The sequence below is a fragment of the Arvicanthis niloticus genome, chromosome 3 (assembly GCF_011762505.2).
Source record: "Arvicanthis niloticus isolate mArvNil1 chromosome 3, mArvNil1.pat.X, whole genome shotgun sequence".
NCBI lineage: Eukaryota > Metazoa > Chordata > Mammalia > Rodentia > Muridae > Arvicanthis > Arvicanthis niloticus.
Genome location: NC_047660.1, coordinates 134762598 through 134781478, shown reverse-complemented (window position 1 = coordinate 134781478; position 18881 = coordinate 134762598). Strand labels below are relative to the sequence as shown.

Genomic DNA, 18881 nt, shown 5'->3' with positions numbered 1-18881 from the left:
TGCGCTTTGGCTGGGCTACCGCAGGAGGAACCCGAGAAGTAGCCCGCACAGTAGGAAGGGGACGGTGTGCGGACCCCGAGGCGACACTACATACACATTTTGCACAAAGCCGATTGGCAGGTGCTAGAGGGAAGCTCTTCTCTCTGGCCACCAGATTGCTCGACAGTCCCTAGGCAAAGCTCAGCGGGAGCCGACGCGGAAAAAAGGAGCCTCCCACCCCCAGCTACCCTTCGGAATGCAGGTAGCTAAGTAAATACAAGTCATGTCCGGCCTGCCTGCGGCGCAGAATGTTTTCCTTCTCCGAACTATAGAGAGGACCTTCTCTCAAAGCTGCGGAATCAAAGCTCAGGAAGGGGGCTCAAAGATCACAGTGCAGCCCTGCACAGCCCAGTGATCGAACGCAGACCGCCTTCTGTCCTACTGGCACTACACGGAGGCAGCGCCCTTCACTGCCTTTACCCTCTGGGTTCTAACCCCAGTCGCTCCTGCCTCTTTGGCTACTCCACAGGCCCCAGGTGCTGACAGGCAGTTACCAGGAATACCGGTTGTCCCAGTTGGGACCCTGGGTACAGATAAAGCCCTTTAGGTAGCCTCCTGGAGGGACAGGTGAATAGCTAAAGGAAAACGCACCAGGTGTAAGCCTCTAATGACCTCAGTTTCCTCCCCAGGGCATACCTGCTTCTTGTGTTGTCAGCCCTTCCCTTAGCTTACCTTTGTCAGTTTTGTCAACACTTCAAGAGTGATCCTAAACATTGAAACTCCAACCAGCTTGCACAAGCACCCCAGAATGACACCGAGTTATGAAGGGAGCCACTCATGAGCACAAGCCTTGTATCTGGACTCTATATCAGAAGCCCCAAAGGTCTTTGCGGGCGGGGTGCAGCTGGATTCGTTAGGATGAGGTCTGTAGAACAGAGATAGGGGTTTACTGCTTTAACTGCTTTTTGTCCTCCTCTCTCCTTACACACAAAACTTTTAAGTCCTTTCTCCTCTATCACGAATTCGGTTATGTCTGCTGAAGTTGCAAAATGGGGTAGTATATCCAAATGTCTTTTGGAGTAAACCTAAGGTGTGCTTACATGAGGTTCTTAGGAAGGGATCGTCTAGCGAATTGTGACAATTTTCTTCCTTTCTTTCTTTAATTTTGTTGATCTTCAAAATACAAACTATCCTGGTTTCCTGCACATAAATCACTGTGTGCCAATAACAGGACCTTCTTGTCCTTTGCAGTAAATACTGTGTGCCTTAAGAGCTATCCCCGACCTCCAGACAGAAGACTCTGAGAATAGGAGCTCGGTTGTGATGTGTGCTTCAAAGTGTGATGTAGAGCTCCTGTTCCCCCATTGTCGCCAAGGAGTCCTCAGAAGCCAAAATCAGGAGAGGGGTAAGAACAGGTGGGAGCTTACAGTGAAGCAAACTGCAAATAAGCAAGACCCATAGACATCAAAAGCATGCCATATGTAAGACTTGGCCAGGGCTCCTATCCCAGTCATTGGGGACGAATAATTAGTGTATTGTTGGAGCTCATGGCATAGATAGAATTAAAACAGTAAATAGAATAAAAATTCTCAGAACACTTGGAGTACACAAGCGACACTGTTTCCTGGCCTTGACATTCCAGATTAGAAAACAGCTCAGTCACAAGACATCACTGGCTCTTCCTCCGTCCAAAGAAACATTTGACTGGTTGAAAAGTCAAATTTCATCCAAAAGCAATGTTTTCCCCTCAGAACAGAAAATACATAACTTTCTTGTCAACTTAATCATAAGTAAATAAGTCATGCATGTTTTAAACCAATTGTCAAAAACAAAAAAATAAGTGCCCAAAAAACTATTTCTCAATTCATTTCAACATGTTATTTATGAGACAGAATCTAAGTTACTCATACTGGCTTTGAATTGACAACCCTCCTACCTCAGCCTCCCCAGTACTGGAATGACAGGTGTGTGTCACTATTGAGTTGTTTAAAAGTCTGTTAGTTTTTAAAGAACCTTTTAAGTCTTCCAGCCAGAATAAAATGCACTCAGGTTGGAAGTTAACACATATTTATGGTTAGGAAATAAAAGGGGCTTATTCTTTCCTTTCCAAGTTGTGTTTTTACTTACCTCCAGGGCCCTCAGTTGCCTCTTCTGCATCTGACCAGCTCTCTAGAATGAAAACAGCACAGGGAATGGTCATGACTCCACAGCCGTGAGGACAAATGAAAAGGAAAAAAACACAGTGGGGTTATCACCAGCTATTACAGGAAGCCTTAGAGCTGAGGACAGAGCTCCCTTTAGACTCAAAGCTTTAATACTACAAAGATGAGATTCTGTTCAAGTGCCTTTCAAGACTGTCTGACACTTCTGTAAGCTTCAAACTGAATAGACTCTTGGGAAATTCGAGTTCGGGTTCTTACTTCAAGTCATAGACAATGAACAGAAAGATGGGCATCCTTATAACTCTTCATTTTGGTTGACTATCGCAAGAGATTTGACCTTGACATGCTTTGTATAAATCTGTGACCTCTCCTCCATCCTCCACATACATCTCTAGCTTTAAAAAATGAATGCATAATATTCCAAAAGTATATATTTAATATGTAATATACATTCTTTACATTATATATTTTATATAAAAATATATTGCATAAATATTCATGTTGTATAACATTGATAACATTTGCATAATATATTATATAATATATAACATATAAGTCTATGTGTTATGTATAATAAATATATAGTATTTATATATAAATATTAAATATATTTATCACATAGTAAATATATAATATAATATAATAATAGCATATATATATATAATTTGAAGTTCATAGTTATCTTCAGGGCCTGGGCACTAGGCATTTTTTTTAAATGATGGACATCTTGTCACCGGTGATGGTTCAACATTGTGACTTTATCCAAAGTGTCAAAACTGTATTAAAATGACATAAACAATGACTTTTATTTTATGTGATTTTTTATCTCAGTTTAAAAAACCAAAAAACAAAAACAGTGTCTTAAAAGGAAAGTTTGCCATTTTCCCAAATCAGTATGGACTGTTTTTAATGTATGACAGATATGTAGAAAGAAGAAACAGAAATCAAATCTTGCACATCATATTCGAAACTAAAACAGAGAGCTGTGTTCATTGTTTAATTTTCTCCATAAATAATGAAAATACATATGACTTTCACTAAATAAATATTTTGGTCTCCTAACTTTTGCCATAGGTCCCTTCTGTCTAACCAACCTCTCTGTTTTGAAATAAAGTGCATTCCTTTGTTGCTTGTTTCCAGCTAAACACCAAAGCTAGATGCTTACTGACTACAGCTCTGAAGACCTTGCTCAGCCTTGCCTTCCTAAAACTTATACAAACAGACATGTCTTGGCTACTAGGTCCTGTTCATTTGATTTCTCAATTGCTTGTAACCCTCATAGAAGAGAGTATAAATCTCAGATCTCTTAAACCTTCAAAGAGTTCTCAGTGTGCACACCTATTCAAGTCATCTGCCTCAGACACGCCGTATGGCATACCTGCTTCTAAGAAACCCCTTGAAGCTAATTCCTACTAAGATGGCCAGAAATTTCTAGTCACACAGTTTGCATTCTAGGCAAAAGGCAAAAATGTTCTACTTAGGACACAGTTCCAGGTCCAGTGCAGGACAGACCAAATGATGGCCTCAAGGCCTTTCCTGGTATGTGTACTATATTTGTTCTTGATTTTGTTTGTTTTGTTTTATTTCAGTAAATATTACTTTTATACTACTTATTTTTGTTTTGGTTACCAAATCTCATAATATGACAGATTATCATTACATGTTACCGAGGAGTGCAAGATATTAAAGATAATGTTGTTCCATGGCTGTGAAATTCTTGGGCAATTCCCTGATCTTAGACCCTTGAGCTGTGCTTACACAGACATTACTGTGGTTAACGCTCTTTAAGGAGAAAACAAAAAGGCCTTTACACATGACCTGGACAAAGCCCTCTAGTCCCATATGATTTGAAATCACTGCTGAAATTATTCCAACATTTCGAAAGAAAGCCTCTCCCAGGAATGTCGTCAGAAACACTCCATTAGTGTTATCTGCATTGAGGAGCATGCAAAACAAAAGGTGCCATAGGCAGAAGGTAGGAGACCAAGCACTTATCAGATATTATTATCTTGGTTCATCTTCACAACACCCTGTGAAATAACAATGTCTTTATCCCGGTTGCAAATAGAAGTTAAATAGCTCACTCCTGTCCCTCAGATAAAGATGGAAAAGTGGACAATTAGAAGGCCAGGGGTGTCTACTATCCCATCGTACTCCTCATAGGTGAACAAGAGTGAAACAGGAGAGGTCAATACCTATAAATAAGTCAACCAACCAATGACAAAAACACCAGAAAAATCAGGCAATAATGGACCTTAGAAGGAACTGCTTTGACAGTTGAGGGACAACAAAAAAACGTAATGAAAGGGGGAAAAAGCTGGGATAAAATAATTATAGACCTCCTCCTGGAGCAGAGACCTTTCTTCTTTCTTTCCTTTTCTTTTTTTCAAGACAGGCTTTCTTTCTTTTTTCAAGTCTAGCCTTGGCTGCCCTTGAACTTGATCTGGAGACCAACCTGACTCACAGAGATCTGTCTGCCACTGGGATTAAAGGCCTGTGTCACCACAGCCCAGCTGGGCAGAGACCTCTTAATACTAAAAGCTGCAGGAGAGCTTCTTGGGCATAGAACCTGCAGCCCATGTGCAGGTGACAGTGCCCCCCCTTCCTAGCCTCTATGGCTATAAAATAGATGAAATAACATGGTTTGGGTTTGGGGTTTTGGTTTTTTAGTTTAGTTTGTTTGTTTGGCTTGATTTAGGTTTTGGTTTTTCGAGACAGTTTTTCTGAATAACCTTGGCTGTCTTAGAACTGGCTCTGTAGACTAGGCTGGCCTTGAACTCAGAGATTCCCTTGCCTCTGCCTTCTGAGTGCTGGGTTTTAAGGTGTGTAACATCATTGCCCAGCTTGAGGTTCGTATTTTTAGATATAGAGAAACTGAGATGTTTGAGGAAATTCCATTTTTATTTTATACCTCTTGCTTTTGTGTTTTATAAAAAGTATTAGAAGACGTAGGAGTTGAAGACTGATTAAAAATGTCTTTAAAATACTCAAAATTCCAGAATTTCTTGGCACTGAGTTGGGGATTAAATGGAATTTTAAAGGGGCCACAGTAGATACAGATTATGCAGTATCAGAATAGTTCTTTTTAAACTGTTGATAAAACCATATTAGATACAGACTTATGTTAGGAGATAGACTTTTTATAGTACAATAGAAATGTAATTTTAAGGATAATTTTTCATATAATAAAGCAGAAAATGCTTTACCGAGAAATCTATCTAGCTTCTTTTCATTTTTAGTATCTTTGTGTTTTCTCACTTCTAATAACTATTCTTTGATTGCAGACATCACACAACAAATCACTTCTAGAGCTCCATCTGTTGCCGCCCCCACACACACAAATGCACTCGCATTCTCAGACACATGCACACACACTTGCACAGTGTGTACTGTGTGTTTATGTTTCCCTCTGGTGGTAGGGAAGGTTTTGTGTTGAAGCTGGTGAGGAAGGGTACTTGGATTTGAACTGACTTAAGGAGAATTTAGGAAGCTGAAGCTGAAACGAACCAGAGGGGGCTTTCAGAAAGAATAGTGAGCATGGTGTGGCCAAGTTTCAGATTAAGAATCAGGGAACAAAGTTCCACCTTGGCTAAAATGCAGCTTTGGTGTCTTCGGGGAAACTTTGTTTACTACAGCTTTTTTGTATGTAAGTGAAGGTGTTAGTTGAATTCCAATATCAAATTCACTGAAATTTGATGTTGATCATGACTCAATAGCACTGTGATATTTATTTTACTCATAGTATTCTTCTATATAATCAGCACATATTACTTCTCTAGTGAATACATGTTACTTATAACTAAAACAAAAAGATTAATTCAAACTTTCCGAGACTTTCCTGTGTATCACGTATGCTCAGTTGTATGTTTTCTTCCTAAAATACTTTGAAACTTTAAAAATAAAACTTAAGGTCACAATAATAAATTTGAAAGAAATTTAATATGTCATCCTAATGTGGGTCAGCATTCTTTTACCGATGAGGAAAATTTGAATCTGTATTAAATTGATTCTGATATTATGCCTCTGGGGAAATTGAAGGCATTCACAAAGGCGGCCTTGGACCTTTGTTTATTTGCAGAGTCCAAATAGAATCTGAGACAATACTATTGCCCAGAATGAGATAACTCTTAGGGCTTCTGTACTTATGTTGATTGCTTTCGAGTTGTTTAATCTGATGCCACCTTTAAAGTTACAACAGATTTTGGAGGATGTGTCACCTGAACACATCACATACGGAGTCAACACTTACAGAAAGGCCAAGGATAGGAGGAGTGTGTTGGCATGACTGACAAAGCTTTTCTAGGGTTATCAACCTTGAAGAAGGCTTTTAGGTTGCGTTTGATGTAGTAAGTCCAGTTACATTTGTCTTCAACTTCCTCAGTGATTATTTCCTGAGGTTTCTCTGGTGCCCCATCAGCTCTTCTCCTGTCTCCATCTCCATCCTTTTCTTTGACAGATACAACGACTAATTACTGAGTTGTGGCAGGCACAGCATCTAATTTCTTGTGGTCACAAGATGTGCTTTATATTCTCCTCAGCATTAAGATACATTTGTCCTTTGGGGTAAAAAAAAAAATGCAATCCTAAGAAGTCATAGTAGAAAACATTAATGTTTTGACTAATTTATAATAGCAAATGAAAAATACCTAGACTATAATTTTCGGCTTATGAAGATGTAAGGTATCATTACAGGAGTTTGGTTGTTTCTTCTTGGTACCAATTACTTTAGATGTGTCTAATTTGTTTTTCTCCTTTATATCCACACTATTGCCCTTAAAGAAAATGTGAGCTGGCCAAGAGTAATGACTAACTGTGTGTCAGGCTCTTCGAAAGGCAGATCATCTGAGCTAAAGTTGAGTGTCAGGTGAACTGAATTAGGAAAGTCTCTTATTTGTGTCACAGGAGTCCCTTTTGCACAGTTTCCTTTACAAGCAGCCGACCAACTCAAACAAGACTATAATGATGTCAAGTTAAATGCATTCCTTCACCAATTATGCACCTGTGTTCAAACAGCCAGTGATAGAATATTTGAGAAATAATCTCTCACTGAAATGAACCTTGTTAAATTGGCTTCTCTTTATTAGATTGTGCTATGGCTCCAGGAAAAAAAATCTATCACCTTTTCTCTTTGCAGCCCACCAATGCTCTTTATCTCGTTGACTCTTCTGATTTCTCTTGTTCTCCGGTTTCAGAGACTGCCCAGCTCTCTAAGGCCATATGTGTCAACCTGCCTCACAGGCTCTACCAGTATCATGAACATAAGCATGTCAGAAACACCGTAAATGTACCACATGATCTAACTAGCTAGTGCCTTCATATAGACCAAAATAACAAATGCTTCTAATTCTGTACAAGCACATCTGTACAAAGACAGTTTGGCTATACAACAGTGTAAAACTCTAGTCACAGCTTTAAATGGACACTATAGCACACATGGGAGTGGTAACCATTTTAGAGGTGTACTTAGATTACTGGTCTGAACATCTCTGATAAACTTCCTTTTAGACTTATGTCTACATTAACTCTGAGACAAGATATCCATCCTGCACCATGACGCTATTAGCTACCAAGTCAAGGAAACCATGCCACTGGAATCCAGTGGTTGTGAAATTAAAGACAGGGTGACCAATTTTTTAAGAAGAATAAGGACAGGATTGTGATATTTTTAGCTATATCTTTCCAAGTGATGGGAACACAATATCAAAAATAGGAAGCCTGTCTGTATGTCCTTATGTAAGGAAGTCTCAGAGGAAAATTCCCTCCAAAGGCAGGGCTTGATCTCTATAATGGTCACAGATGTTTAAAATTTGGATAAAAAAATTAAATATAATGTTTCCATTCCTAATAGTAGCTAGGCCTCTAAATTTACTTGTATTTGTAGCTTTTAAAAGATATTCCTGCATTAGAGTAAATCTATCAAACATAAATATTCATCTCATTTCTCCCTAAAACACAGCTAATAAATAATGAGGCATGGTATGCACAGTTATGTGGGAGGATGAAGAGACAACCTGGGTAACTAGGAAGCCACCAGCATATACACACACATACACTCGCACGTGCATCCACACATGTGTATGCACACACACACACACAAACACACACAGTTGCATGCATGTATGCATACCACATAAGACAGTAAAAGTTAAGTTTACATATTAAATTGATATCAAAAGAGCTTTTAATTATATGTCATAGAAGAATAAGACTAAATTGTTATGAGTAGATATTTTACATTTTTGAGAATTTGTGTCAACAAAGCAACTCATTGGCATGAATAACTTGTTTTATAATTCTAGTAAATATTAAGCATTTATTAAGATAGGAAAGTGAAGTTTACAGGATGGGAGATTTTCCTGGTGACATTGGAACAATTCCACAGAAGACAGGATGGGCGTTAACCTTACAGTTTCCTAGTTATTGGAGTAGAGAGAATTTAAAGGATTTGCAAAATATGACGCCCACCCAGAATATTCTTTTAACATTACATGTGATTGCGTGTTACATCCCTGGATGCCATGAAATGAAGTGAAACATCTGTCCATTAACTGATGACCAAGCGGTGGCATCTTTGTCTGACTGGCTGTGGATGATTAACTTAGTTACTGGGTTCATTTGTTAAGTTTTAGTTATCGTGTGTGTGTGTGTGTATGTGTGTGTGTGTAATTTATTATTTAATTTAATTATAATGAAATGACATTATCTATACTATGTATTTATTTACAATTAAATAATGTGATATGTGTGTGTAATTTATTATTTAATTATAATGAAATAACATTATACTATATATTTATTTACAATTAAATAATGTGATATATTTATTGTTTTGTTTGTGTGTATGTATGGGTGTTTTGCTGTATGTATTTCTGTGCACTACACACGTCTCAAGCCCCTCGAGGCCAGAAGAAAGCATTGGGTTGCCTAGAACTGGAGTTATAGATGGTTCTGAGCTGCCATGAAGATAGGGAGGGTCAAAACATTATCAATGCTTTTAACTGCTGAGCCATCTGTCCATCTTTATATTTTCCATGATTGCGATCCATAGGACAGGTCTTGCTTCTCGTTGAATGCTGAGGATCTGAGGATCATGACTGTTATGAGTAGAATAATATTCCCTCCAATTTTGTATTGTGATGTTGTAAGCACCAGCACCTCAGAATGTAACCTTATTTGAATCCCAGTTCTATGAAGTTGCAATTAGTTAAGAATCAATCTAACCACTCTCTCTGCCTAGATTCAACCCCCAGTTTCATTCCCAGCTCTTCAGCAGGACACTCTTGGCAACTTTCCCTGACCCCCATCTCCTGTAAATTCCACAGACCTTCCACTTCTAACCTTCCTCCCCCCCACACCCACCCACCCCCACTTCTTGCTTTACCCTAGACCCCAAACACAGCAGGCACCTCCTGCTAACCTAAGAGTTGCTCCCAGGGCAACAAGTAAACTGAAGGTAGACCTGCACCTCTCCTGCTTCTGAGATCGGATATTCCCCCACCCCCACATGCCCCTGTCTCATCTCCAGGTCTGTAGCAGAAAAGCCACTGCAGGCTCTCTTACATCTCAGAGTCATCCCCAACAGAGCACAAAGATCTCCCCTGGTTTTCCTTCCCCACAAGCCATCTATTATCCCAGCCTCCAACACCTACAGCTAGCCAAGCAGATTAGGGATTCAGGTAAGCTAACTGAAGACCCTTACCACCCATTCCCTCCTCCTTTCCAAATCCAATCCCTGAGTCATCCCTAGTATTGTAACAGAACACCAGCTTCATTCATTGCCCCTCCCACATCTCCTGTGTATCCCACATTTCAGCTCCTTACCTCCCTCCCCTCATTCTGTTACTGTATCCTAGCCCTCAATTCCAAACAACCCCTGCTAAACCACAGGCCATACCTTCCCAAAAAAACAGGTAGGTTACCTGCAAACCTCTTCTCTGTTTCCTCAAACCAATCCCTCAGTCTCACTCCCAGCTCTCTGCAGAACAACCTTGGCAGCCTTCCCTTCCCCTCATGCTCCCATTCCTGTGGATCCCACAAATCTTTCCTTTCTACCTTTCCTCCCCCAACTTGTTACTTTGTCCCAGACTCCAACCCCAACAGGTACCCTCTGCTAACCCAAGGGCTGCTCCTTCCAGAACAAGTGTAAGAGCCAAAGTTAATTTGTAAGCTCCACTTGCCAAAGGACAAGGTAACTTCCTGTAATACTGGGACTTGTAGTTCTGTTTACTTCCCTAAACAAGTTTTTTTTTTTTTTTTTTTTTTTTAACCAACTACACTGGATGTGCTTGATCACGTGTAGATAGGTTTGTCAGCAGGAAATGTGTCAGGAGGTATGTTTGCCACTGATTGGACATGATAGGAAATACAGTGAATTATGGGTTTTGCCTTTTTAAACTTCTGTGAATTATGACTCGTGGCCATTCCCTGGAAACCCAGGGGCAGACCTGGCCTGAGTCCTTCCTCACCAGTATTTAGTTAAAGCTTGCTTCAATTTTGGTTCAAAACTCTAGAACTATTTTTTTTTTCTCTAGCACAGCTGAGAATTAAGATTTGGAGGCCCCAGCAAGATAAATTGTCCACTGGATCCTTTACTGTGATGCCCTTCAAAGGGCTGAGATAACCGGGGGAATGCATACTCTGAAATACTAATCCAAGGCCCAGGGCCTGCCTTCATTCCTTCAGAGCTCCATAGTGAATGGCAATGTGAAAAAAGGAGACAGGAGACAGCATGCACCTTTTTTTTTTTTTTTTACAAAGACCTACTTTTGGTCTTTTGGTACGCTTCTTTAGCTTTCCGTGACAGTTTTATGCCTGGTTTCCAGATTCTGGTTCTGGGATACCCTGATCTGGGAATGGAAAGGATCTGACAAGGTCCGTACATACCCATTCGGGGCAAAGGGACACATCCCATAGCCTACTGGTTATTTCTGGTTAATTGGAATTTAGCCAGAGACATCGTTTTTTTTTTTTTTTTTTTTTTTTTTTTTTTTTCTCTTCTGACCTATCTTGGAGCCTCTGAGGACTCCCACGTAATATTGGGAGTCAAAGAACTCTGACAGGACTCCATTGCTTAAGCTGCACAACAGCTAGGGAACCATGGAGGTGTTCCATGACACTTGGGGATAGGGCAAGCCATAGGCTTGAAAAGACCCCAGTGTGGGTCCAAAAACCAAGGAGAACTCAGGAGGCCTGGTTCCTAATATTTGGGTTGTGCATGAAAGTCATAAAGTGACGTCCTATTTGTTAAGACTGGTCTCTTGGTCAGACTGGTGGGCCCTTTGTACAACACCAATTCTTAAATATTGTCTTATTTTTCTGTTGTCATTTTTGATCAGTGTCTTGCCTTGTGTCTATACCTATCTTTTGTCTTTATATGATTTTTCTGACCAAGGGTAACAGAATGGATGAACAACAAGTCTAATAAGCTGGATAGCTCCATACTGCTCTCAGAGAGGTTGCCCCTAAAACAGTGGAACTTTTGGAGCGTTGAGGTTTCATGGGCCAGGCTTGAGTCCCAATAGGAAGCTTTAGAGAAAAATCCCAGGGCCCCATGTGGAAGCCAGTTGGTGGGCCCTGCTGGAGTCCAGCAGCTGGAGCTCCAAGTCCAGCACCAAGCCCTGTAATGACTTACTGAAGTAGCTCATGATATTGCCCAGTCACTGCTCTTACCAGCTCTACCTGTATCAGAACGTTCCATTGCTTCCCTCTCCCCACCCCCTTGGAATTGCAGTACTGGAGAAGATTGGGCAGGTTTTTAATGTCTGCTTTAAATGTGTAAATGTAACCACTGCATATCTGTTTCTGGTTGATATCCCGTGAATGTGTAAGCTTACAGTATTCTGTGTTTCTTGGTAATAGCTCAGATATTTTTGTTGCAATGATGGCCCAGGGCTCAGAATTTACCTCTGAGCTTTCTGGCCACTGGATCTGATGTAATAGGGATTTAAATGTCATTTGGGTATATGCAATATTAAAGTTGTTTTATGGTGTCCTACTTTATTGAAAAGCTGGCTCTGGAACTGGGTTATAGTTCTCCATTTCCCAGACCCAGACATGCTTTTAAAGTCTCTATGGGGCCAAGAGCAGTGACAGAGAGAAAAGAACAAAGGAGAACAGCTAGAGAAGTTATTGGTTTCATTTAATTGCCTAATTATTATATAAATTTTTTATATCTCAAAAGTTAATTTAAGTCTCATAACATAGGGCATGATTCCATTTTGGGATATAAACAACACTTTATATCCTTATAATCATCCTCAGACAAACATGTAGTTGGCAGCCATCTTTGCTGGGGTTGGAGATGAACGATGTCAAATGGCTTTACCACCATTGTGATTAAGGCAATCATGTGGTGTGGGCCAACTAAGGAGACTATAATAGGTCTCCAAGATACTTTGAACTGGAGTAGATTTTTGTATGATAACATCTGTCCTGTCTTAAAAACAAGGTTTATGAAGCCGGATTTTAAAACAATGATTGCTTAATGAGTGTGGTGATTTAAATAGGTATGGTCCCCAGAGATACATGTGTTTGAACACTTGACCCATAGTGAATGGCACTATTAGAAGGTGTGGCCTTGTTGGGGTAGGTGTGGCGTTGTTGGAGGAAGTGTGACACTGTGGAGGTAGGCTTTGAGGTCTCATCTATGCTCCAGGTACACTCAGTGTGACACACAGTTCCCTTGTACTGCCTCAGGATCAAGATGTAGAACTCCCAGCTTCTTCTCCAGCACCATGTCTGCCTGCACGCTGCCATCCTTCTCACCCCGAAGATAGTGGACTAAACCCCTGAAACTGTAAGCCAGATCTCATTAAATATTTTCCTTTGCTATGGTCATGGTGTCTCTTCACTTCAATGAAACTCTAAGATGGTGAGGTATTAAAACTGTACCCTCATGTGTTTATATACAAGAGTGTACCTTGCTGGCGGCCAAACTTTGTTGAATAAGAGTCACCCATGTGGTGACTCTTGCCAATATGTCACAGGGGACATGCTGGAGATGTCAGTGCCATGTGATAACCACCAAAAAACACCAGCCACAAATGTATCTGGCTGGGATATAGAAGGCAGAGGATGGGACCAGAGAGTGACCCAGGTCCCTGCGGAAAGTCCAGAAGGATTATGAATGAATCTCTGACATTGAGCATTGATTTGTTTGCACTGTTAGAACTTGGTTCTTCCTTGGGATTCTTTTTCTCTTGTTGGGTTTCTGTATCCAACTTTGATATGATAGTTTATGCTTGTTATCTTTTATCTTATCATGTTGTTATTTCTTTGAAGCCTGTTCTTTTCTGATGAGATTCAGAAAGAGAGTTGATCTGGACAGGTGAGGAGGAACTGAGACGGAGTAGAGAGAGGGGTAAAATTATAACCAGGATGTATTGTATGAGAAAAGAATCGATTTTCAATAAAGAATAATGTAATATTTTTTTAAAAGTCCAACTGAAATAAGGAAGGTCCTTAATTTGTTGGTATTGTTAAACACATAAAAAAGAAAAATTTAGACAAAGATATGAGCTAATAGGAGGGAAAAAGCAGGGATCAACAACAACAATGCTTACCAGCATTAGATATGAGCAGAAGAGAATGGAGTTCCCTTACATCCAGCAGATAAACTAATCCTCATTGTGACTTTGACTCCTAGCCTTCAGGGACACAAGATAATATACTTCCATGGTCCTAAACCACCTGCCTTGTAGATTTGGTTAAATCAGTCTGAAAATGAATACAGTAATGCCTCATAATTAAGGTTGATTCTTCAAGAAGTGCCTCTTGGATTCTCCCAGGCATTGCAGTCACTTAGAATGAAACACAACCACAATGAGAACTTGAAGCAAATTCATCTCATTGTTGCCATTCTCCTTTCCAGGACTACACTGTAATACAAATTATTTGGAATCATCAGATTTTGGTTAATGTTAATCTATACTTAATATCAAATACCAGATACTGCAGAAAAAAAAATTAAGTACATACACATAAGTGTTCAAGAACAATTTATAATATTGCATAATTAAAATTAACTTTATCTGGAGTGCTGGTCTTTTTTATTTGCATAACAACATTAAACTTTTGTATCTAAGAATTAAAATAGTCTCATATCTTATCAAAGGTGTTCCAGGTAGCTTTCATTGACACTACATGGCATGGCAGCCTGCACAGTGCCAAGTGCACATGTTATATGCTCAGCACCCAGGCCACCATGAAATAGCTCAAAACAACATGAACAAACACTGAAAGAAACACAAAGGTTCATTATATGTTTGATTCTGAATTGACTTCTGATTGTTGTATTCAGAAGCCTTTTATTACTATTAAATGTTTTACTGCCCATCTGGAATCTTAATCCACAGTTTTACAGAGCTGTGTTTTAGATGACTAAAACTCCACAATGATGTGCTAAAATTTAGGGCCAAAATTAAATAGGTTCAGGATTTTTCTAGGACATAGAAAGGCTCTTAAAAAAGATTAACCCTTATTTACAAAGGAGTTGGACTGCACTGAGAAGGCTGAAAAGGATAGACTAGGAGTAGGGGACAGATTGCTTGTTTAGTAGGTTGGTTGGTTGGTTGATTGGTTGATTGGTTGGTTGATTGATTGGTTGATTGATTGATTGGTTGGTTGATTAGTTGGTTAGTTGATTGGTTGGTTGGTTGGTTAGTTGATTGATTGTCAACATAAGCACTTCCCAAGAAAAAGAGAGTTCCTGGTATGGAGGTGGAGTCAGAGTGATGCTTTGCTTACTTGGCATGGACAAGGCCCTGATGCACTGAAAGCAAGCAAGCAAATTAATAGCAACTGATATCTGTTTGACATACAACCCTTTAATGAGATAAGAAGGGTAGGGCAGTAGTTTTGTTTGGCCACAGTTATTCAGACCACCTAACTCTTATCAGTGTGGTGTTATAGATCACAAGGTGTTGAGTAGAAGAGGGATGAAGGAATATTCACTCCCCCTGATAAGGAATTTGCCTCTCTGCAAATTAAATCAGTAGTGTCAACCAGCATGCCTTGACTTTAGAAAGTATGATTTCATTAGAAAAACAAAAGTAACAGCTAATGCAGAGCACTTGCAATGTCCCCCTGCTCTTCTGTACTGAATATGCTAATTTACTCAATTTTCACAGCAAATCACACGATGTGTGACTATTATGCCTACTTTATAGAGCAGGATATTGGAATTTATAACCCTGAGGGAGGGGAGTTCTCAGCTGAGCTTTTAAACTTAGGAAACTAAACCCTTGACTAGTAAATGATCCCTCAGTGCAAAAGGTTGGGAGTTGTGTTATACATTTTTGGCATTGGTTTTCAGTTTATCTTTCAAGTATCTTGTAGGTAAAAAATGGCTGGGGAACAGCAGGGTTCCTCACACCGCACTGTGTGCAGTTGACTGGGAAAGCCCTGGGTTCCTCCAGCTGGAAGTTAGGCCCCCGCTGCTCACTAAAGGCCTCTCCATGGTTCCTCATGGCATGGCCCCAACACACAAGAAAGTCCATGGGTTTCCAAAACGGGTTTATTGGCATGGCAGATGGTGGATGGATCTGGATGCACACCCCCCCCCCCCCAAACCCAGGGCTTCTGAGTTAAATAGGGAGGGGGAAGTGGGGGGACGGTTGGAGAGGAATGCTTAATTGACTCCACCCTCTGGCCTTTAGGTACCTCATTAGTATGTAAATCTCTCTAGGGCCTGGGGCCTGTTTATCACACCCTCCACCTGTGTACATGACTGAAGGGTGAAGGTTGAATGGAGATTAAACCTCAAGTCTGGAGCCTGGGTTCTGGAGGCATGGCTGAAACCACAACCCAAGAACCAGGATACCCTTCCACGGCCGACAGTATCTGAAGAATTAAGAAAGAAAAGTTAACACTTTAGACTTAACATTTTAAAAATTTGCTTATGTGTTTGTGTTCTTATGAATGTATACCACCTATGTGTTGGTGTGGGAGGAGACAGAAGATTGTGTAAGATCTGGAACTGAGGTTATAGTTGGATGTGGTTGTGGGGACAACAAATGTGGTTCTGGGGACCACAAATGTGGTTGTGGGGACCAAACTCCTGTCCTCTGGAGAGATGCTTTCAACAACAACCATCTCTCCTATGCCTCAAATTTAATGTTTATTCATATTAAAAAGACAAGGCATGGAGACTCATGCTTATAATCCCAGCTCTGTAGAGCTGAAGCAGAAGGATAGCTGTGAGTTTTTGGACAGCCTAAGCTATATAAGGATTACCAGGCCAGCCTGAGTTATCGAGATCTCTGCTTAAAGAAAACAAGAAAGCCACCACCACAATAACCACAAAGAGAGTCACAGTGATTCCACAATGATTTGGGGGAGTTAGTATCAAGCTGAACTGAATGCCAATTGTCAAAAAAAACAAAACAAAACAAAACAAAAACATCTCTGCATAAATATAGCTGCATAATTGCCTAATTGTAAAGCCTAAAAAAATACCCAAAATAAAAAGTAAAATTTTGATTGAAAACCTTACTCACATGTTAGCCATTTCTGTAACCAGGGCATATTACCCACCTGATTTATTGCCTCCTTTATTATCTGATTTCAGCCCAGAAAAAAAAAAAAACAGAGATGATTTTAATTACTCTATTAAGAGTAGAATCTTTCTTAACTGTCCCAATAAACACACGAGGCAGAAAGTGACAGCCAGTTGTGCAGTGGGGAGTTGGCCATCACCAGCGTGGACTGAAGCTTACTTAGCATCCTTAGAGCAGGCAGAGAATGGGGAGAGCAGGAGCCTACAGCCTGTCAAATAAGTCAGAAGCTATTGAGGTCTGAACTTTATTATCCACATCACTGTCTTTCTGAATTAGTAAAGATTTCCAAGCATGACAAGCACACAGTCAAAATGTAAGATCCCAAGAACATTCCAGAACCCTGCAAACATGACTGTACCTCTCACTGCTCCTGCTGGCAGCCTCAGTGCAGATAACTCACAAGCATCTGTGAAGTTCATTTAACTGGGCTAAGGTGATCTAGCAACTACTCATGATACAAACAGATGATGGGCAACAAAAAGCACTGTCCAGGGTCACTGTTGGTGGGTAGTGTTGGGGGCCGACTTTTAGCAGAAAGCGGCTATCAGCTTTGCAGCCATCTTGAGCCTTATACCCTGACATGAAACTTGGATTACAATAGCGTACAACAGCTGAGCACACTCTGATAATCTTGGTTTAGATACGTTGGGTGTGTGAGATTAAAGGTGTGTGAGATTAAAGGAGTGTGACTTAGAAGTGTAGAGATCAGATTTAGAGACAAGACCTAAGGGCATGGTTAAAGGTGTGACCAAAAGGCATGGCTTAGAAGTGAGACATATAAAAGGCAGAGACAGAGATCAGAGAATCAGACTATAGAGGGAGACTCAGACACTTAGAGGAAGAGAGACAAGAATAAATGGGATTGAAACACACTCTGTCTGGTCTCCATTCTTCGAGTTCATCCTCACTCTCTCTCTTGCTGAACCCCGACCCATGGACTGGAGCAGCAGCTTGGGCCAGGATATAGTGGCTACCAAACTCGGGGCAGCCCGGGCCTCAACATTTTGCTCAGGCCGCAACATTTTTGGCACCCGAACAGGGACTAGTGCGGTTCCCAACATTTTTTGGCACCCAACGTGGGCTAGTGTGGTTCACAACAGGGTAGTGCACTCATTACTTCTGGAAGTTTATGTTTGGTGTTGATGGAAGCTGATTGGACATACTATAGACTGAGGCATGAAGCAATTTGATGGTCGAGGAGTGTCCAATCCTTACACCTAAGAATGTGTCTGGGAGACAAGAATTTAACAGGTCATCACAAGGCAGATCTCATGAGGAATTGACATGCATGCAGGAGAGGAAACCAACCTAGAGAACATACAACAGTAAGAGCCATGTGGCTTAGAGCCGGCTGTCATTTCAGTTTTCAAAAGGAAACTTTTAAAGTGGAAAAGCCAAGTCTCCCAGCCGATCTGCTCTCCCCTGGAAACTGAGTCCAGAGGCACCCTAGGGAGGTCACGGACTGCATTGCTGCAGGCATCCTAGAGAGAACACGGCCCACAGAGCAGAGCAGGGGACACCAGATCCTGAAGCATCCTAGAGGAGCAACTACATTCAAAGCAGCAAACACCTAGCTGGTCTACTACAGTGGAGACACCATATCCTGAAATATCCTAGAGGAGCCACTGTACCCAGAGCAGCTAGACCTCAGGATCATAGAGTCATCCGTACCCCAAGGAGTTCTGACCAAGATAACTGGAAAGGCAGCCTCCAGTCAGAACCAGTGAGTGCGAGTAGCACTACAGCTAACCAAATGGCGAAGGGCAAGCATAAGAATGTAAACAACAGAAACCAAAGTTACTTGGCATTACCAGAACCCAGTTCCCCCACCATAGCAAGTCCTGAACACCACATCACACCAGAAAAGCAGGAATCAGAATTAAAATCACTTCTTATGATGATGATGGAGGACTTTAAAAAGGACATAAACAACACTCTCAAAGAATTGGAGGAGAACGAAGGTAAACAGGTAGAAGCCCTTAAAGAAATGCAAGAAAACACAACCAAACAGGTAAAGGAATTACACAAAACCATCCAGGATCTAAAAATTGAAGTAGAAACAATAAAGACTACCCCGGAGATAGAAAACCTAGGAAAAAGATCAGGAGTCATAGACGCAAGCATCACCAACAGAATACAAGAGATAGAAGAGAGAATTTCATTTGCAGAAGATACCATGGAAAAC

General features: G+C 40.6%; 1 long non-coding RNA gene across 4 annotated transcripts; it reads left to right on the top strand.

The window, feature by feature from the left end:
* The first annotated feature begins 37 nt into the window (after positions 1 to 37).
* LOC143441841 (uncharacterized) lies at positions 38 to 12971 on the top strand. Of its 4 annotated transcripts, XR_013109567.1 has the most exons (4): positions 38 to 241; positions 1231 to 1384; positions 7334 to 7419; positions 12837 to 12938. It is a non-coding gene; the product is annotated as an uncharacterized LOC143441841 (long non-coding RNA). The 4 variants fall into 4 exon arrangements; XR_013109568.1 differs by lacking the exon at positions 7334 to 7419 and having other exon boundaries at positions 12837 to 12971; XR_013109566.1 differs by lacking the exons at positions 7334 to 7419; positions 12837 to 12938 and adding an exon at positions 2113 to 2559.
* The last annotated feature ends 5910 nt before the right edge of the window (positions 12972 to 18881 follow it).